The following is a 23,046-nucleotide window of genomic DNA, read 5'->3' on the forward strand; positions in this document are numbered from 1 at the left end:
GATTGCCACCCTGCGACCATGCTGGGCGTAGTGCTCTTGTGCTGCGTGGATGTGACAATCATATCAAAAACCTACGTACAACACCATGGAGTGTTCTCATTCTTCTGCCTTAAACACTTAGGCGTGTTTTAGTCTCGTTATGTGGCGATGAATACCAAGGCCACATAATGGGATGTAAAGAAACCATAGATTTCAATGGTTTCATTTCCAATATCGGGATTATTGTGCGTTAATAGTACTTGCGAGAAAAGATAAGACTTGCCCTATCTTTCTAGCACATAGTTAATACTATGTGAGAAAGATAGGGAGGACCTATCCTCCTGCTTTTTTTTTCAAACTCTCGTGCTATAGCAAAGAGTTTGAATAGCCTGAAAAAATATCCTGTTCATGTGTCCATAGTGGCAATCATATTATCAAAAGTACCCATCTCACCCAAACAAATTCCTACCTGTATTACTGTACTTTTGTTTTAGACTATACTAAGTATTATATATTATATATAATATGATGAACAAATGAAGTGCTAAAGGGTTTAACTGGAAAGCATTTTCCCAATACAGCCTACTATAGCAGTCATACTGGAATTTAAATGCAATGCTTACTAAGAAGGCCAACACTTGCTTTTTTTTGCAATTTACTTTTCCTCATTATCAAATCATCTAAAGTATTTTTACACTACTGACAAATTTGTGTTGTAGGAATAGGAGACTTTGAACTTAATAGCCAGAGTGGAGGAGTGTGTGTGGGAATGTTATTCACTGTAATATGATGGCAGTGTAAATCTAGTGGTTTACTCAGTGCTCCACATCAGGCATATAATAAAGGTATGGAAAAAAAGTATCAGTATCTATTAGAGATGAGCGAGCGTACTCGGATAAGCACTACTCGCTCGAGTAATTGGCTTTATCCGAGTATCGCTGTGCTCGGGTCTAAAGATTCGGGTGCCGCTGCGGCTGACAGGTGAGTCGCAGCGGGGAGCAGGGGAGAGCGGGCGGGAGAGAGGGAGAGAAAGATCTTACCTCCGTTCCTCCCCGCTCTCCCCTGCAGCTCCCCGCTCCGTGCCGGCACCCGAATCTTCAGGGACGAGCACAGCGATACTCGGATAAAGCCAATTACTCGAGCGAGTAGTGCTTATCCGAGTACGCTCGCTCATCTCTAATAGATACTGATACTTTTTTTCCATACCTTTATTATATGCCTGATGTGGAGCACTGAGTAAACCACTAGATTTACACTGCCATCATATTACAGTGAATAACATTCCCACACACACTCCTCCACTCTGGCTATTAAGTTCAAAGTCTCCTATTCCTACAACACAAATTTGTCAGTAGTGTAAAAATACTTTAGATGATTTGATAATGAGGAAAAGTAAATTGCAAAAAAAAGCAAGTGTTGGCCTTCTTAGTAAGCATTGCATTTAAATTCCAGTATGACTGCTATAGTAGGCTGTATTGGGAAAATGCTTTCCAGTTAAACCCTTTAGCACTTCATTTGTTCATCATATTATATATAATATATAATACTTAGTATTATACTCGCTCGAGTAATTGGCTTTATCCGAGTATCGCTGTGCTCGTCCCTGAAGATTCGGGTGCCGGCACGGAGCGGGGAGCTGCAGGGGAGAGCGGGGAGGAACGGAGGTAAGATCTTTCTCTCCCTCTCTCCCGCCCGCTCTCCCCTGCTCCCCGCTGCGACTCACCTGTCAGCCGCAGCGGCACCCGAATCTTTAGACCCGAGCACAGCGATACTCGGATAAAGCCAATTACTCGAGCGAGTAGTGCTTATCCGAGTACGCTCGCTCATCTCTAGTATCTATTTCATCATGTATATAATCTATAAAACTGCACACTTGTGTTTTTTTAACGCAGCGTTTTTTTTACCGCGATTGTCAATGGGACTTTCTAATGTTACGTTTTTGGGGCGTTGCGTTTTTAACATTAGAAAGTCCCATTGACAATCGCGTGTGTGGGAGCCCTGATCTATATGAATTAGTCAATTATATGTAGGAAGTTGCCTGGTGAAACTCAGTAAGGCTGGGTTGACACGGGGAGGATTTGCCACAGAATTTACAGTAGCTGCAAAGGGGACGAGATTTGGAAAATCTCATCCACATGCTGCGGAAATAACCTGGACAAAACCCATGTGAAAACTAACATTCGGCAATGTATTCAATTATGTCACCGTCTCCACTGTGCAGATTGCCCCTCTCAATGAGGGGGTGAATTCTGCACAGCAATTGGCGTCGTAACCACGACGACACCCGCTTCAAAACCTACATCATTTAGAGGCAGACATTGCGCGGCTCATCTGCAGTGCGTGCAACACTCTTTACTTCCCGATGCAGGATGTTTCAGCAGATGATTACATTGTAATTCGTAGCTTGCCTCTTAAGGTTCATTGGTCAAGGGATTAATTTTGATTACCACATTTGGAGTCAGGAAGTAGCTTTTTTCATAAAATGAGGAAATGTCGCTTAAACCTCATATGGAGTATTGCCTCATCCTGGGATAACATTAATAATAATGCTAAGAATAATGATGATAATAATCATCATTTTAGGCTAAAGAAATTCTACACACAGTAGGTTTTTTTTAGCCTTACATAACTATATATCTATATATGTATAAATCCATATATTTAGATAGATATAATAATAATAATCTTTATTTATATAGCACCAACCTATTTAGCAAAGCTTACAGAAACAGGGGGATACAGAATAACAAAAGTACAAAAATACAAAAACCACAGTAACATGTAGTAATCAAATGATGGAGACAGTAGGGTGAGGGTCCTGCTCCGATGAGCTTACATACTACAAATAATGGGGTGATACAGAAGGTAAAGGGGCTGGAGATGTGTACGATAGGTGGAGGTGGAGAGTGAGGGATGCTATACACATAGACAATGGTCAGACTCAAGCCGTATAGTGGCTGAATCAGTATGACTGCAGAGGGCGGTTGATTGCGGCTAGCAGGGTTTGCAGTCAGTAGGACAGGGAGCATGTTATCAGGCAAATTACAGAGGGTTTGGTTTAGGCCGCCTGCAGACGGCCGGGTCGGATCCCGCTGCGAGAATTCTCGCAGTGAGACCCGACCCGAGCCCCTACAGGGACCAGCGCTGCGCTCACCTCTCCCGCGGCTCCGGCTCTTTGATGTGTAAGCCCCACACAGAAATAGATCATTCCACGATTTGTTTTCCGTGCGTGATTTTGTGCAGACAAATCGCGGCTGTCTGCATAGGATTGCGTTTTCTAACACAATCCTATGGCAGCTTTCACAGGCGGAAATTCTGTGGGAAATCTCGCCACGGAATTTCCGCCCATGTGCAGGGGGCATTAGGAGATATGGTATGCCTCCCTGAAGAGGTGCGTTTTAGAGCACGCCTGAAATTTTGTGTGTCAGGGATTTCCCAGATACTTTAGGGTAGAGCATTCCAGAGGACAGGTGCTGCTCTGGAGAAGTCTTGGAGGCAGGAATGAGAGGTTCATATTAAAGGGGTCTGATTTTGTTTGCAAGGCAGAGGGCCCAGGCTGGGTGGTGGATTGAGATGAGGGAGGCAATGTAGGGCGGCACGGTGCTGTGGAGGGCTTAATGGATGAAGGTAGTGAGTTTAAATTGAATTCTGTTTTTGACAGGCAGCCAGTGCAGTGATCGGCACAGGGCAGAGGCGCCAAGTAGCGGCTGGACAGGAAGAAGAGCCTGGCTGCCGCATTCAGGATGGATTGGAGGTGGGAGAGTATGGCACGGGGAAGGCCAATCAGCAGCAAGTTGCAGTAATCGAAGCCAAGAGTGGATGAGGGCAACAGTGAGCATTTTTAGCATGTCCACAATGAGAAAAGCGCAAATTCTTGCAATGTTCTTTGAGGTGCAAGTGGCATGTTCGGGCCACAGATTGGATCTGAGGGGTAAAGGAGAGATCAGAGTCAAATATAATCCCAAGACAGCTGGCATGCGGTCTGGGAGTTATGGTGGTGCCACACACTTAGATGGAGATGTCAGGATGAGGTCGGTTTGCAGAAGGCAGAAACGCAAGTAGGCCAGTTTTTGAGAGGTTCAGTTTTAGGTAGAGAGAGGACATGGTGTTAGAGACAGCGGACAGACAGTCAGTGATGTTTTCCAGGAAAGGTGCAGAGATGTCATGGGAAGAGGTATATAACTGGGTGTCGTCAGCATATAGGTGGTATTTGAGGCCAAATCTCCTGATGGTTTGTCCAATAGGGGCTGTGTAGATGGAGAAAAGGAGGTGACATACTATAGACATCCCGTTTGTCTCCTTGAATAATAACTTGAAATGCCTCTTTTGATATCTTGTATGTTTTCCACTAGCTATGCCTTTAACAGTGTGTGGCTACTGCAGCCAATCACTGTCATTGGCCTCCAGTCATGTGCCACGCTTACAGTCATCACAGCTGGGGTTTCTAGGGGAGTAACAACTAGCAGGTCTGCACTAGGAACCATGTACATGAGGCCTTATATCTATTTTACTCAGAACATAATCAGGTGAACCTTTTTGTTACTGTGATTTGAGCTTTGGTTACTTCTCTACACAGCACCTGTTTGCTTTTCTCATCATTTTAACTTGTTAAGCACATGGCCTATGTTGGCCATAAGGACACACCGATTTTTGGTGAATTTTCACCTCCACTTTTCAAAAGCTATAACTTTTTTATTTTTCCATCGACATAGCTATGTGAGGCCTGCTTTTTGCATGACAAACTGTAGTTTTTATTGGTACCATTTTTGGTTCCATATGTTGTATTGTAAAACTTTTATTTATTTTTTTTTGGAGGGCAGAGAGAAAAAACATAAATTCTGCCATAGTTTTTTTTCTACAGCATTATAGATCCTACTGCATAAATAACTTGATACATTTTTTCTGCAGGTCATTATGGTTATGACGATACCAACATTTTTGCTTTTTTCAGATTTTTCTATTTTTGCACAATAAAAACCTTTTTCTTGTGGAAATTATTTTTTATTTTTATATCATTACATTAAAAAAAAAAACATAACTTTTTATTTATTCATGGTCCGGGCTCTTTGAGGGCTTGTTTTTTGTGTGACGAGCTGTATGTTTTTTTGTACCATCTTGGGTGTACATACAACTTTTTTGATCACTTTTATTGCATTATTGGAGAGGCAAAATGAACAAAATAACCATTTTGCCTCCGTTTCTTAGGGGGTTTTTTTTATATCTTTCGCTGTACAGGAAAAATAGTATGTTTCATTTATTGTACAGGTCATTATGGATACAATGATACCAAATATGTGGGATATTTTTATTTTTTTTATACCAACGGGGAAGTGCGCAAAAAGTTTTCTTCTGTTTTTTTTACTTGTTTTTTTTACACTATTTTTATTTTGTTTACATTTTGTATATTCCTGTAAGGGACTTGAACCATAAAATCTATGATCACTTTGATTATGTATTTCAGTATTTCTGCATTATCGCTTACAATAGTGATCATAGGCCATGGCATGCCCTGACACTAGAGTCTGGTATCCAATTCCAACCCAGTGTGCTCTCATGACGTGATTTACATTGATCACAGCAGGTAGGGGCTTTTAACAGCGGGGATCATTGTTCTTATCGATCCTCACTGCTCTATCGGGAGGCCGATTCAGTCACAGCTGGCTCCCTCTACAGGATGAAATAGACTCATTTCTATCTTGTGGCATTAAGGTGTTAAAGTATCTTCAACTTTTAAACTAGATTAAAGTCTGTATACACTTTTGCAATTATTATTTTCATTCTTTTATTTCTCTATTGTATATAAAAGGAATATATAAACATGTTTGCAAATAGCCTTGAATCAAAAACCTACAGGATATTTGTGTATATTAAGCCAATACAGCCTTTGTGTCTCGATAGACTAGACAAAAACTCTGGCATATTCAGATCCTACTGTTGCTCCCTTCTATCTGCCCCTTCTTTTACTTGCTGTAGGTTAGTAAAAAGAGGGGCAAAAGGAGGTTTGACTACACACAGGGTTTGATTGTAGTGTATAGGCATGGAGATGCATTGGTCTACATACTGTAGGAGCTGTATACAAGAAAATGGTAGGATTCTTTTAAATTAAGACTATTTGCAAAGTTGATTTATTTCTATTTTAGATCCATTGGAACAATGAAAGTATTGTTGCTTACACTAGGAAGATTTACTAAGCTAAATGCACCAGAATTCTGTCTGAACTTAAACTACTAGTGCCTTGTGTGTTTTTAGACACTTTTTGTGCACCTCACTTGACAAGTGACTTACAGCTGTAGCAAGGACCAAACAAAAGCCAGAACGTGGATGATGGTTCGCGCCAATGGTGTTAGCCCCATGATGGACGTTACTAAGTGAAGCATTCCTTAAACAGCTACAGTACAGTGAAAGATGGGGGTGATTGTGAAGGGTTGGTCACTGCTTCCTGAAATTTTAGTGTGGTGTAGTGTAATGTCCCCAGAGAAAAAAAAAGTTCAGAGAGTCAGGGTGAGGGTAACAGTGTACCTCATGTTTACTTGATGCAAAAGGACAATTATTTAACATCAAATTGATGAAGGCACAAAACTTTGTAGTACAGTCCTGAAGGTGGTGGCTTAAGCAAATGCTACCTTTTCTGCTCTGTACAACTAATGTGGCATTTTCACCACAGCTCCAGAGATTGCTGCTGTACTGTATACCCCTGCTGCAGCAGGAACTTAATCCAATAAGGGCTGTGAGTGTCTGTTCCCTAAACCAGTTTACTAGGATGCAGGTCAGTGCCCATTGCCTTTAATGAGGCCGTGGCTGCTGCCGGCGGTTCCATTGAAAACAATGGGCTGCCAGCAACCCCTTCAGTGATTTTCGGGGAAGGGCTTGAAATATATATATACTCACCTCTCTGCCGCCGCCGTGTAAATAGTGCAGGGAGAAGACAGGCTGGACGCACCTAAGCCCCAGCAGCTGGGGAGAGGTGAGTATATATATTTTTTTATTTTTAACACATTCTATGGATGATTTTCAGGGAAGGCTTATATTTAAAGTTCTTCCCCGAAAATCCCTGCAGGGCTTGCCGGCAGCCTATTGCTTTCATAGGGGCTGCAGAAGCACCACTCCAATTAAAGGAAATGGGAGAACATCACGATCCTCTGCGGCAGGGGATTCTTTACTCCCCGCAGAGAGTTCCCTTGTCACTGAACACTGTGACAGTATTGATATAGTGTTCAGTGACAAGGGGACTCCCCACTGGGGAATATGGACATGCACCACGGACCTATGGTGCACGCACGTCCTATGTTTTGCAGGTACGTGCGTTTGCACACCTGTAAAACACGGACATGTGAACACACCATAGAGAACCAATGGTTTTAATGGGCCAACGTTTTTGTGCACACAATTGTACGCACATAAACATGTGCTTCAGAATCCACCCTTAGGGCTGAGTTTCTTTTAACACGATTGTTAATGGGATTTCCTAATGTTAAAAACGCATCGCACAAAATTCGCAAAGCACAAACTTGCGATGCGTTTGTAGCATTAAAAAGTCCCATTGACAATCGCTTTAAAAAAACGCAGTGATATCGCAATGTTAAAAAAATGGAAGTGGGTAAGAGCCCTTACACTCTATTCTCTTCTCCTGAATTTTCTAGAAGTTTACAAGAACTTTTAAACTTGTGCGCCTCCCACCAGCTTAGTGTTGATTGGCTGCTGTGAAAGTAGTCTCAGTCACTGGGCTATTCTGTCCCTCCCTCTATACTGTACTGTTATACCACCATCTTGAAGTCTGGACATCAAAACAATGTATAACACATTTAGGCCTTACTCACACAGGCTACAAAATCACGTGATTTTGTAGCACTACAAAAACACATGTATACTAAGCCCATGGTTTCCAGTGGGTTCTTTCACATGAGAGATGTTTTGTAGCCTGAAAGAACCTATTGGAAACCATGGACTTCACATACGTGCGTTTTTGTAGCCCGTGTGAATAAGGCCTAATCAAAGACACATTTATACAACTTCTCAGAACTTTCAATATCATTATATAGTGACAATATTGGGTCACTTACACTTTTGTTCGTTTAAGCCGTGGCTTTACGCTAATTTTTCTCATTTTACAGCATTATCTGCCCCCTGTGATTTTTTTAAATTAATGTCTGAAAATCACTTTAGGAATTCTATTTGCGTTTTGTTTTTTTTTACCAAAGAACATTGGATTATAGAACCTGAGAGCATAATTTTGAAAACAGCACAAATAACTGAAAACTTGTATATGAGCAGCAAAGTGATATATTTGCCAGGTTATTTACATTTTTAATGTAGCTTTTATCTGTAAATATACTAGTAAGGCCCCCAACACATGGGCGCATCTGTGCAGGCATTTGCGCATGCAAAACTTGCATGCGTAATACGCAAAAAATGGTATCCATTGATTTCAATTAGTTTATTCACATATGCGCATTTCAGTCATACAAAAAAATTCCTGCGCATTTGCACACCCAAAGTCCTGACAGAAGTCAATGGGGGTGTATAAATGCACTTGCAATATGCTACAAGATGCATGAAATTTTGCATAATTGTACAGGGAAAAACAACACATCTGAAATTCATTAGACTAATTAGCCATTCCAATCAGTGTGTATTTGTTTGCCGTTTGCAAATGAACATGCTTTGTGGGTACAAAAAGTACAGTAAAATACAATAATGTGCATACAAAAAAGCATTGTTCATTATGCAAATACGCAGCACTCGTGTGAAGGCGACCTAAAAGCAAAATTACGCTCTAACATACATCAATTTGCTGTCATAACAATCTATACAAAAACCTTATGCTGTAACATACTGTACTTTAACAAGTGTAGTTATAGGCACTACACCGGTGTAGACAGACCATTGCCAATCACTCCCTGTTAACATGTGCCACAGAGTTCAATCCAATTTGAGCTAATCTGAAATTATGTCACTGAATAAAGGCAGCACAGCTATACAGATTTAGTTATAATTTATCATAAAAAATTCTAAAACCTCACTTCATGTACATCCTCTGCGTCTAGTGGAAAGAAGGTTTCCACACACCAACATAAAAGGGCGTTCTTTACTGTAAGAGCAGTGAGACTATGGAAGTCTCTGCTGAGGATGTGATGATGGCAAACTTAATAAAAGAGTTCAAAAGGGGCCTGGACGCCTTCCTTGAGCGTCACAATATTATATGTTATAGTCACTCATTACTTCAGATGAGTTGTTAATCCGGGGATTATTGCAATTGCCAGATCTGGAGTCAAGAAGGATTCTTTTTCCTTAAATGAGGAAAACTGACTTCTATGAGGATTGGAATTTTTTGTCTTCCTCTGGATCAACATTTGGGGGTATGGGATAGGGGTTAATAGGCTGATCTAGATGGACTTATGTCTATTTTCAGCCTAACATACCATGTTACATGAACAGGCCTGAAGGTAAACTAACTGTAGCACATGGGTTAAACTCCATGTATTTAATAAAAGCAAGTATACCCACTTTGAAATCTTGCCTAAAAAGCTCATATTCAGACTTCAAAAGATCATAAATCCTAGAACTCCACATGAAATGAAGATATACAGTTCAGTAATGCAACAGATGGCCCACTGTTGTATGTCATCACTAATTTATAGACACTTCTGGCGTTGACTTCTATATAAAGGGTTTGGATCACTTTATTAGCTTTAATGCTGAGACATTTCACAAAAGGTGCAGAGCTACATAATTCTGGTGGTATCATTGAAGCTGACATTTAGTTACATTGGTGGAGCTTGTGAAACTGGGCCTCCAGTATTACAAGTTGTTCTCTAAATCAATAAGTATCACTTATTAAATTGTCATTATATAGCTAAACAAGGAACAATAGCTGATAAAAAAGTGTTACTGTAAACTTACAAAAGGAAGTTGTGCTGATTTATGTCATCTTCAAGGCTATCCCCAGTGTTTATAATGATTTGTGGTCATGCTAAAACTGCCCAGAAACAGCAAACTGTCGAATTTCTGAAGGAATTAATATTCCCACTGTACACATAAACAGAGTCATAATTCTATGAAGAGCTCCCAGTATAGCCACAATAAAGACAAATGAGGGAGTGTTGTGTTGTGGGGAGATAAAGGGAATTGCTGAGTTATTGCTGCTAATGACATGAAGTCCAAACACTGAAAAAAAACCATAGCAAATAAACATAGCACAATAAATTAATTACTTGTGACATTTTATATACTTCAAACACGTCTTTTTAATGCTAAAAACTAAAAGTGACATGATTTCTTATGTGTAGTAGCTAAGCTTTTTCAGAGACTGTTGGCAAATATATGCTTATTCCTTCTACACTTAGTCTAACTCCTCTATTGGTGATATTTTTTTTACATATACAGTGGTAATTGGAAAATATATCATAGTCAGATCTGATAAAAAAATACTTATAGCTTAAAATATCAGCCTGCAAAACCATAACTTGCACAGTTTGGGAAAAAATCTGAATATTGCTATCAAGTTGTCAAAAGTGCAGCACGTGGGTGCAATCTTGCTACATGAGCTGCTTGTTGGAACTCGAATTTGGGACTTCCTGTGCTCTGGGCGATGGCTCTCCCCAGTGAGCTATCCAGTTGGACCTGTTGGACAGCTCCCCCACTGAACTTTCTCCCAGTTCCTTGTTCTCGCAACCCAGTCCCTGATTGGCTCACCCTGTTTCCTAATGGGATTTCCTATTTAAACTTGGCCTTGTACCTCCCTCCCTTGCGAAATTATTGTGCTCCAAGCCTGTAGTTGAGCTCCACTACCTGCCCGCTCTTCCACATTGCAAACAGATAAAGTTGTGCAGCGACCACTGGCGTCACCTTGACCACGCTACTTGTCTGCTCCTTTGTACCACAGCCAATGCTACTGGTGTACCGACCACTGATTTCAACCTGACTATTCTACCTGTCCGCTCCTTTGTACCGCAACCGATACTACCCGTGTACTGACCACTAACTTCTCCATGACTATGCTATAGGCCCGTACTGGTCACCACAGGAGGTTCTGAACCAGCATCTGATCGTTACACTGCTAGTACTTCTTCCATTCATGTAATTTTATGGTATGTGATTTGGAGTGATGTTGCATTTTGTACAGCAATATATATACACTTTAATTATGAAATTTGTTGACTCATTTAATGTCTTCCCTGAAAAAAGGACAGCAGCTCCTTATGCCAAGGAATATATTTATGGGGGTCTGATTGGATATATGCCCCGTGTGCTAAAAGCCAATGGGTGCCAATGAATTACTCTGCTTTGGTTATGAAATTTAGATTCAAGCCTAGGGTAGTGAACTTTGTGAGGATTAGCCCAATTTTTGCCTAATTGTAAATCAAGCCTTGGTTATCCCAGGACTTATCAGACATCTTGTGATGAAAGTCCTAAATGTGGATGAGAAGTTTAACCAACATATCTGCCAATTTCTTCCCTTGAAGCAAAATATTCTGGTGCTTCTGTTCCATTATTTCGTTTTATGATAGGTAAGTTCAATCTAAATCAAATCAGTGCATACAATATAATGTAAAAACTTACCAATTTTACTAAGCCCCCTACCGAAATCAGTGTAGGAGCATACAGTCATTTTTTTATTTTTGTTTCCCACAACTATTATAGTTTGCTCACATTCTTATTCAACCTATTACATCTCTAAAAACATTACTTACCGTGTCATTCCATCAACTCCAGGAATCATTTAAAATATATGTGTGCATAATAGAGGTTCGCCTAAGTCAAGATGCCAGCATTAGTCAAAAAGTGTGCAATTTGATGGGGGTAGAGTTGTGCATTAAATATACATATTTTGTCTTGGTTTTGAAAAGATAGTCACTTTGTCTTATTTAAAGAAAACTCAGAAATTTGTTCAATGCGAAAAACAACAGAAATTTTCTAGCAAACTGAAATCTGGTAGACCAAATACACCTGTATAGATAGCTTTTAACCCAATTAACTTCTACAGCATTTATTTTGAGGGCAAACCCCTTTTAAAACTGTATAATCGCGTTGAGAATAAATGACAAGAGATTATACAGTACTGAGAGAGTAACCACAAGTGCATCAATGCCTATACCAGAAATCTGAATGAATTAAACAATCAAGGACTGTTATACAGTTCCTGGAATGAGAAGAAGTGCGTCCACTGATAATTACACTGGGCCCACAACTTCTCCTTCCTCCTTTTTTCTTTTCTTTCTTTTGCTCATATGAATCTAAACATAAGAGGGACTCTAGAGAGACATATAGGTTTATGAACAATAGTGTGAAGACCTGCATCATTGCAGGATAAACACTATTCACCTTTCGTCACAATATAACCCTCTAAAATCTATCTTCCCTCTGCTCAAGAATGTATTATGCTCGTCACCTATTCCAGCTTTACTGCTAGGCTTATTTAGTGATGGTAACGAGGTGTTCACCAATCTAACAGTGAACTTCTTTTCTGGAACTAAGAGAATAAGAAAGGGACATCAGTATAAAATCTGGTCCGAGTTCTTTTTAATTGTTCGTCAATCCAAGCCACTGTATCCCGTCAACTTCCTACAATACCCTGTTCCCCTCCGCTATAATCGTTGTGTAGAGGGAAGCAGCATAGGATGCGACGCCTAAGGGCTCATGTCCACGGGCAAAATATGATTTAAGATCCGCAGCGGATCTCCCGCATGCGGATCCGCATCCCATAGGGATGCATTGACCACCCGCGGGTAGATAAATACCCGCGGATCGTCAATAAAAGGGATTTTAAAAAAAATGGAGCATGGAAAAATCTGGACCATGCTCCATTTTCGTGCGGGTCTCCCGCGGGGACGGCTCCCGCGGGCTTCTATTGAAGCCTATGGAAGCCGTCCGGATCCGCGGGAGACCTAAAATAGGAATTTAAAGTATTTACCATCCGTAGCGGACCGGGAAGGTCTCCTCTTCCTCACGGCCGCATCTTCCTTGCTTCGGCTCGGCGGATGTGCCCGGCGCATGCGCGCGGCACGTCGACGACGTGCCGGCGACGTGCCGCCGGCGTCAGGAATTCATCCGCCGGCCGAAAAAGAAGATCCGGCCGTGAGGAACAGCTGACCTTCCCCGCCCGCGCCGGATAGGTAAATGCTTTTAAATTCTTATTTTCGGCGCTCATGTCCGCGGGGCAGGAGGGACCCGCTGCAGATTCTACATGGAGAATCTGCAGCGGATCTTATTTTCCCCGTGGACATGAGGCCTAAGGCCTCATGTCCACGGGGAAAATCAGATCCGCTGCAGATTCTACATGTAGAATCTGCAGCGGGTCCCTCCTGCCCCGCGGACATGAGGGCTGAAAATGCAAATAAATGACAATAAACTTACCTCCGATCCGCTCCGTTTCTTCTCTTCGCGGCGGCGTCATCTTCTCTCGTCGCGGCCGGATCTTCATTCTTCGGCTCGGCGGATGTGCACGATGACGTCGGTGACGTGCCCCGCGCATGCGCCGGGCCGAAGCAAAATGATCCGGCCGCGGCTGAGAGAAGATGGCGCCGCGGAGACGAGAAGAACCGGAGCGGGTGAGTAAAATATGATTTTTGTGTCCCGCGGATCCGGACGGCTTCCATAGGCTTCAATAGAAGCCCGCGGGAGCCGTCCCCGCGGGAGACCCGCATGAAAATGGAGCATGGTCCAGATTTTTCCATGCTCCATTTTTTTTTAAATGCCTTTTATTGACGATCCGCGGGTATTTATCTACCCGCGGGTGGTCAATGCATCCCTATGGGATGCGGATCCGCGCGCGGGAGATCCGCTGCGGATTTTAAATAACATTTTGCCCGTGGACATGAGCCCTAAGTCTCTGAGGAGACTTCCACATTTCTACTAACCCAGTGGCTTCTGTGTTGTGCCCTGTGTTCGTCCAAATAGGTTTTATACACAATCAATAAAAGTTATCAATTTTAGATTTGTCTAAACTGTGAAAGGGCTTAATTTTTGTTTATTTAGACTTTATTCTGCTTCTGTGACGACATAGTATGCAGATGTGTTGCAAAATCAAGGAGCTGGGCAGCAAACACCGCAGAGATGTGTCCTGCCTGGTAGAAGTGATATTTCAGGTTCCAACCAGTTAGGAAGAAAAGGAAAGAGAATGAATCCCATCAACTAAGTTAATGAATTTCTAGTATTAATTTTGGCTCTCACTGCATCTTATCAGTTTTGTAGTCACTTGTATGGTCTATAGCATGATGATTGGCGATAGTAGCAACCACATTTGCCATATCTAGACCATTGTTAAGCTGTAGCTTCAGACAGTATGAATTTATATGGCATAGGTTAGCTTGATCTCTTGACTAACTTTTGTACTAGTATTGCATTTTTGCTTTGAACTTAGTTCTGGTGCAGTAAACAGGTTTTCCATGACTTTAATATTGATGGCCTATCCTTAGCATAGACCATCAATATTAGATCAATGCAGGTCTGACTCCTGGGACCCCCACCAATCAGCTGATTGAAGGCACATTTCCATACATTTAGTAGCAGCCCTAGCTAGTACTACAGGTCAGAAGCATTAAGTCCTATTCTATTGAATAGACCTAAGCTGCAGAAAACTGCAGTACTAGACACAGCCACTATCTAATGTTTGGAGCTGTGCCTGGGAAACTTTAAAGAGGCCTCCAGTGACTGACAATGATTGCCTATCTTAAAGATATGACATCAATATTAAAGTCTTGGAAAATCACTTTGTTTCATTTTGATACTATGGAGGGATTTATTAACCCTTTAAGGACAAGGCTTAGTTTGGTACTCCAGGACACAGGACTTTCAAAAGCCATAACTATTTTTATTCATTGCTTGTTCCTGCTCCTGTTCCCCTGCCTCCACCAATCAACTTACTCTTTTCCCGCCATACCATGCCGCTGTTACAAAGCTCTGCTACTCCTGCTGTGGAAGAGGAAGAGAAAGGCGTTATAGTGGCCCTCTGTCACCCTGTACTATTTCCTACACTGTCACTTAATATCCCTGGGTGAGTTCAAAATATTTTTTCCTATTTTCCTCCTCTAAAACCTAACTCTCTTAATGACAAAACTTAAGGTATATTTTCTTAGGTTTATTCAATTTTTCACAATTAAAAATTGCTGCATTTAAAGAAACATAACTTTAAAAAATCTTTTCCATGGATTTAGTTGTGTAAGGGCTTGTTTTTTGCGTGATGAGATGTAGTTTTTATTAGCACCATTTTGGTATACATTAATCATTTGGTATACTTTTTTAATCATTTTAATTGCATTTTTAGGAGGCAAAATGGCACTTCAGAAAAATAGGCTTCATGCAACCAGTACCACCCCACCCAGGTTTTCGTTGACAGGTTTCTTCTGGGGCATGGTGGCTCGCAACATCCATGATAATTAAATAACCTATGCTGAAATGCATAAACTCTTAATAAAATTTTATTATGCATCTATGCATTTAAGGCCTCGTTCAGACAAGCGTGTTTTCTGCGCACAAATAGCCACAGTAAAAGATTGCCACTTGCGTATGGAAAAATCGCATGAACGAAGCAGAAGGCGCGATCTATATTGCCGCATAATTTACTCGTTCCAATGATCTGAGGTGCATGCTGCGTATTAATCTAGCTCCCATAGGAGTCAGTGGGAACCTCTGTGCAACATGCACCAAAGAAAGGTCAGGTTCTTAGATGCGTGCATTGTAGCCACGCATGTCCTATCTTTGGCAGGTGCAAGTATTTTGCGCATCTAAAAAATCGTTCTTGTGAACGCTTCAATAGCAAACCTTTGGTTCTAGTAGACATGATCTTTTTGATTGGCTATTTGTGCGGGCCTAATTGTAGAGTATTAACCCTTTCCAATCCAATTTGTATTCTGGTTTTCCTAGGGGCCTTACTCTTTTTCTGCTGTTATACAATGGCGCTATATGCTGGCTAAAGCCAGTACTGCATGAGGTGACACATTGGATAGGCTCCGACAGCAGAGAGGATGGCAATATAAAGTAAGAGAACCCCGACGAATGTCTTCCCACATCGGAGCTGTACAGCCTTAAATCATAATGTCTTCAGAGGTCAGACAGTGGATCGGAAAGGGTTAAATCATCAGTATATTTCATTATGTGTGATCCTTTCATGCTAGTTAGAAATCTGCATCCTGTTTAAATTGGAAGCATTAGCTGCATTATATGCTAGCACTCGCATGGGTGTGATTCTGTAGCGTTTTCTGCACAGTGTGATTTAGAAGGAATCCTTGGATCATCTGCTTTCTCTTTATTTCCGACCTCAGAGCGTTGAGAGATATTGTAATGTGTTGCTGAGTATTTGACTTCGTTCTGTTAATCACCAGGGATTTACTCACGCTCTTTTATTCTGCAAGATTGTATTATTGCTTCTATTAATTGTGTTTTATTCCTTGGTTGCTTCTGATTAACAAATTTATTTAATCGGCTCCATAGACTTTCGATGGGGTTAAGATTAGGGCTACCTGCAGGCTGTTCTAGCAGTGGAATATGATTATCTTGAAACTACTTTTTGCACACAGCAGCAACATGACAAGGAGCTGAATCCTGCTGAAATATAAAGGCTTCATTATCTTGGAAAAGATCACATGCTGAAAGCTTCAATTTGGGCTCAAATATTTTATTGGTGTATTTTTTTAAGCATTTACAGTCCCATTAATCACATAAATTCTGCTCACACCTCTTGCTGTCATACATCCCAGATCGAAGCGCTGCAGAGTTATTGTTGCATCTCCCTTATTTGAATATTACCCAGAGGAGCATGAATGGCCTTATAAGTCTCCTCACTCACTCACCTTCTAGGTGTTCTTCCTAAGGAGAGAAGATACCTTTCCTGACCCACATGATAGATCATTACTAGAGATGAGCGAGCACCAAAATGCTCGGGTGCTCGTTACTCGGGACGAAAATTTTGCGATGCTCGAGGGTTCATTTCGAATAAAGAACCCCATTGAAGTCAATGGGCGACCCGAGCATTTTTGTATATCGCCGATGCTCGCTAAGGTTTCCATTTGTGAAAATCTGGGCAATTCAAGAAAGTAATGGGAACGACACAGCAACGGATAGGGAAGGCGAGGGGCTACATGTTGGGCTGCATCTCAAGGTCCCAGGTCCCACTATTAAGCCACAATAGCGGCAAGGTGCCCCCCCCTCCCAACAATTTTTACTTCTGAAAAGCCCTCATTAGCAATGCATACCTTAGCTAAGCACCACACTACCTCCAACAAAGCACAATCACTGCCTGCATGACACTCCGCTGCTACTTCTCCTGGGTTACATGCTGCCCAACCCCCCCCCCCCCCCCCTGCACGACCCAGTGTCCACAGCGCACACCAAATTGTCCCTGCGCAGCCTTCCGCTGCCTTCATGCCACGCCACATTCCTGTCTATTTATAAGTGTGTCTGCCATGAGGAGGAACCGCAGGCACACACTGCAGAGGGTTGGCACGGCTAGGCAGCGACCCTCTTTAAAAGGGGCGGGGCGATAGCCCACAATGCTGTACAGAAGCAATGAGAAATAGAATCCTGTGCCACCGCCATCAGGAGCTGCACACGTGGGCATAGCAATGGGGAACCTATGTGCCACACACTATTCATTCTGTCAAGGTGTCTGCATGCCCCAGTCAGACCGCGGTTTTTTATAAATAGTCACAGGCAGGTACAACTGGTAATCCCCAACTCCGCAATGGGAATTCCGTGTGCACTCACAGCATGGGTGGCTCCCTGGAACCCACCGGCTGTACATTAATGTATCCCATTGCAGTGCCCTGGACAGCTGAGCTAACATCAGATTAAATGCAGGTGGGCTTCGGCCCACACTGCATGCCCCAACCTGACCGGGCTTTTTAATTCATAGACACAGGCAGGTACAACTCCCTATTGTGAAGTCCCTGTGGACCGACAGCATGGGTGGGTGCCAGGAAGCCACCGGCGGCACATAAATATATCCCATAGCATTGCCTATCACAGCTGAGGTAATGTCATGTTTAATGCAGGTGGGCTTCGGCCCACACTGCATGCCCCAGTCAGACTGGGGTTCTTTAGAAGTGGACACATGTAGTTACAACTCCGTGTGGACTGACAGCATGGGTGGCGCCCTGGAACCCACCGGCGGTACATAAATATATCCCATTGCAGTGCCCAGCACAGCTGATGTAACGTCAGCTGTAATGCAGGTGGGCAAAAAATTAATTGGATTACACTGTAGGCGAGGGCCCCAAAAAATAAGTCTGGGGAAATCCAGGCTTTGTTCATCTTGATGAGTGTAAGCCTGTCGGCACTGTCGGTTGACAGGCGGGTACGCTTATCCGTGATGATTCCCCCAGCCGCACTAAACACCCTCTCTGACAAGACGCTAGCCGCAGGACAAGCAAGCACCTCCAGGGCATACAGCGCGAGTTCAGGCCATGTGTCCAGCTTCGAGACCCAGTAGTTGTAGGGGGCAGAGGCGTCACCGAGGATGGTCGTGCGATCGGCTACGTACTCCCTCACCATCCTTTTACAGTGCTCCCGCCAACTCAGCCTTGACTGGGGAGCGGTGACACAGTCTTGCTGGGGAGCCATAAAGCTGGCAAAGGCGTTGGAGAATGTTCCCCTGCCTGCGCTGTACATGCTGCCTGATCTCTGCGCCTCCCCTGCTACCTGGCCCTCGGAACTGCGCCTTCTGCCACTAGCGCTGTCGGATGGGAAGTTTACCATCAGTTTGTCCACCAGGGCCCTGTGGTATAGCATCATTCTCGAACCCCTTTCCTCTTCGGGAATGAGAGTGGAAAGGTTCTCCTTATACCGTGGGTCGAGCAGTGTGTACACCCAGTAATCCGTAGTGGCCAGAATGCGTGTAACGCGAGGGTCACGAGAAAGGCATCCTAACATGAAGTCAGCCATGTGTGCCAGGGTACCTGTATGCAACACATGGCTGTCCTCACTAGGAAGATCACTTTCAGGATCCTCCTCCTCCTCCTCCTCCTCCTCCTCCTCCTCCGGCCATACATGCTGAAAGGATGACAGGCAAGCAGCATGGGTACCCTCAGCAGTGGGCCAAGCTGTCTCTTCCCCCTCCTCCTCATCCTCCTCATGCTCCTCCTCCTCCTCAACGTGCTGAGATATAGACATGAGGGTGCTCTGACTATCCAGCGACATACTGTCTTCCCCCGCCTCCGTTTCCGAGTGCAAAGCATCTGCCTTTATGCTTTGCAGGGAACTTCTCAAGAGGCATAGCAGAGAAATGGTGACGCTAATGATTGCAGCATCCCCGCTCACCATCTGGGTAGACTCCTCAAAGTTTCCAAGGACCTGGCAGATGTCTGCCAACCAGGCCCACTCTTCTGTAAAAAATTGAGGAGGCTGACTCCCACTACGCCGCCCATGTTGGAGTTGGTATTCTACTATAGCTCTATGCTGCTCATAGAGTCTGGCCAACATGTGGAGCGTAGAGTTCCACCGTGTGGGCACGTCGCACAGCAGTCGGTGCACTGGCAGATTAAACCGATGTTGCAGGGTCCGCAGGGTGGTAGCGTCCGTCTTGGAGTTGCGGAAATGTGCGCTGACCCGGCGCACCTTTCCGAGCAGGTATGACAAGTGGGGGTAGCTTTTCAGAAAGCGCTGAACCACCAAATTAAAGACATGGGCCAGGCATGGCACGTGCGTGAGGCTGCCGAGCTGCAGAGCTGCCAGCAGGTTACGGCCGTTGTCACACACGACCATGCCCGGTTGGAGGCTCAGCGGCGCAAGCCAGCGGTCGGTCTGCTCTGTCAGACCCTGCAGCAGTTCGTGGGCCGTGTGCCTCTTCTGTCCTAAGCTGAGTAGTTTCAGCACGGCCTGCTGACGCTTGCCCACCGCTGTGCTGCCACGCCGCGCGACAGCGACTGCTGGCGACGTGCTGCTGCTGCTGACACATCTTGATTGCGAGACAGAGGTTGCGTTAGAGGAGGAGGAGGGTGGTTTAGTGGAGGAAGCATACACCGCCGCAGATACCACCACCGAGCTGGGGCCCGCAATTCTGGGGGTGGGTAGGACGTGAGCGGTCCCAGGCTCTGACTCTGTCCCAGCCTCCACTAAATTCACCCAATGTGCCGTCAGGGAGATATAGTGGCCCTGCCCGCCTGTGCTTGTCCACGTGTCCGTTGTTAAGTGGACCTTGGCAGTAACCGCGTTGGTGAGGGCGCGTACAATGTTTCGGGAGACGTGGTCGTGCAGGGCTGGGACGGCACATCGGGAAAAGTAGTGGCAACTGGGAACCGAGTAGCGCGGGGCCGCCGCCGCCATCATGCTTTTGAAAGCCTCCGTTTCCACAACCCAATATGGCAGCATCTCCAGGCTGATCAATTTGGCAATGTGCACGTTTAACGCTTGAGCGTGCGGGTGCGTGGTGGCGTACTTGCGCTTGCGCTCAAACAGTGGCGCTAGCGACGTCTGGACGCTGCGCTGAGAGACATTGCTGGATGGGGCCGAGGACAGCGGAGGTGAGGGTGTGGGTGCAGGCCAGGAGACGGTAGTGCCTGTGTCCTCAGAGGGGGGGTGGATCTCAGTGGCAGGTTGGGGCACAGGGGGAGAGGCAGTGGTGCAAACCGGAGGCGGTGAACGGCCTTCGTCCCACCTTGTGGGGTGCTTGGCCATCATATGCCTGCGCATGCTGGTGGTGGTGGCTCCCCAGCTGATCTTGGCGCGACAAAGGTTGCACACCACTGTTCGTCGGTCGTCAGGCGTCTCTGTGAAAAACTGCCACACTGTAGAGCACCTTGACCTCTGCAGGGTGGCATGGCGTGAGGGGGCGCTTTGGGAAACAGTTGGTGGATTATTCGGTCTGGCCCTGCCTCTACCCCTGGCCACCGCACTGGCTCGGCCTGTGCCCACACCCTGACTTGGGCCTCCGCGTCCTCGCCCGCGTCCACGTCCTCTAGGCCTACCCCTACCCCTCAGCATGCTGTATTACCAGTAGTGCAGAAACAGAACGCTGTAATTCAATGTGCCACTTATTGGCCTGTGGTTGGAGGCTGACTTTGCTTACGGAACGCACAGCAGAGGCAGGAAAGAATTTTGCGCAAGCCTGCTGTAACACTTAGCTGGCTGCGTATGAATTAGGACAACTACCCCCAGCACAGACCCAGTACACTGAGGACAGTCACAGGCAGCCCAAATAGATTTTTTTTCCCAAATGTTTTTGGAAAGGCCCACTGCCTATATACACTGTATATGTCTTCTCTCTCTGCGTCACCACAACTGGCCCTGGAGTATGTAAAATAACTGCAGACTGTTGCACTGTGGACTGGAATACAGTGGTGATGTAACAGCCAACACAGAGCCAGGAAATAATTTTGCACAAGCCTGCTGTAACACTTAGCTGGCTGCGTATGAATTAGGACAACTACCCCCAGCACAGACCCAGTACACTGAGGACAGTCACAGGCAGCCCAAATAGATTTTTTTTCCCAAATGTTTTTGGAAAGGCCCACTGCCTATATACACTGTATATGTCTTCTCTCTCTGCGTCACCACTACTGGCCCTGGAGTATGTAAAATAACTGCAGACTGTTGCACTGTGGACTGGAATACAGCGGTGATGTAACAGCCAACACAGAGCCAGGAAATAATTTTGCGCAAGCCTGCTGTAACACTTAGCTGGCTGCGTATGAATTAGGAGGACAACTACCCCCAGTACAGACCCAGTACACTGAGGACAGTCACAGGCAGCCCAAATAGATTTTTTTTCACAAATGTTTTTGGAAAGGCCCACTGCCTATATTCAATAAATATGTCTTCTGTCCCTGCCTCACCACCACTAGTGGCCCTGGACTATGTATAAATACTGCAGGGCACAATGCTCTGCACGGCCGATATACAAAAAAAAAAAAAAGTGCAACACTGCAAAAAGCAGCCTCCACACTACTGCACACGGTTAGATGTGGCCCTAAGAAGGACCGTTGGGGTTCTTGAAGCCTAAAATACTCCTAACACTCTCCCTATAGCAACTCCTGCAAGACAGCACTTTCCCTGATCTCTGTCAGAACGCATCTGTGGCGAGCCGCGGGAGGGGCCGATTTATATACTCGGGTGACACCTGATCTCGCCAGCCACTCACTGCAGGGGGGTGGTATAGGGCTTGAACATCGCAGGGGGAAGTTGTAATGCCTTTCCTGTCTTTCTATTGGCCAGAAAAGCGCGCTAACGTCTCAGAGATGAAAGTGAAAGTAACTCGAACATCGCGTGGTACTCGTCTCGAGTAACGAGCATCTCGAACACGCTAATACTCGAATGAGTATCAAGCTCGGACGAGTACGTTCGCTCATCTCTAATCATTACTAGAGATGAGCGAGCACCAAAATGCTCAGGTGCTCGTTACTCGACTCGAACTTTCAGTGATGCTCAAGAGTTCGTTTCGAGTAACGAACTCCATTGAAGTCAATGGGCGACTCGAGCATTTTTGTATATCGCCGATGCTCGCTAAGGTTTTCATTTGTGAAAATCTGCAAAACCCAAGAAAGTGATGGAAACGACACAGAAACGGATAGGGCAGGCGAGGAGCAACATGCAGGGCTGCATTTTGGGCTCCAAGGTCTCACTATTAAGCCACAATAGTGGCAAGAGTAAGACCTTCCCCCGCACTGTCAGCATAAAGATCGTTCTCCTCTGCCACAGTTGTAACAGAGAATGACAGCTGAATGACCGCTGAGAGCTGCCCCTGATTGGTCCCTGCGCTGAGCCAATCAGAGGCATCACTCATCAATTAATGAATTCATGAATGGGTGTGAGTGAGAGCTGCCTCTGATTGGTGAGGCTCTGACCAATCAGAGGCAGCTCATTTAGCGGGCGGGGACTTTAAATCCCTGGCTGCTGAATACTACTCAGAGCAGTTCAGGAGAACTGCTGGCCAGACGCAGCTGAACTCCGGCTGCAGCGGAAAGGTGAGTATACATTTTTTTTTTATTTTTACACATTTTAGGATGATTTTCAGGTAAGGGCTTATATTTTTAAGCCCTTCCCGAAAATTCATCCCGCGCTCGCCGGCAGCCCATTGCTTTCAATGGAGCCGGCTGTATTGCCGTTTCCATTGAATTCAATGGTCAGTGCTCGTTTAAT

The sequence above is a fragment of the Eleutherodactylus coqui genome, chromosome 1 (assembly GCF_035609145.1).
Source record: "Eleutherodactylus coqui strain aEleCoq1 chromosome 1, aEleCoq1.hap1, whole genome shotgun sequence".
Lineage (NCBI taxonomy): Eukaryota > Metazoa > Chordata > Amphibia > Anura > Eleutherodactylidae > Eleutherodactylus > Eleutherodactylus coqui.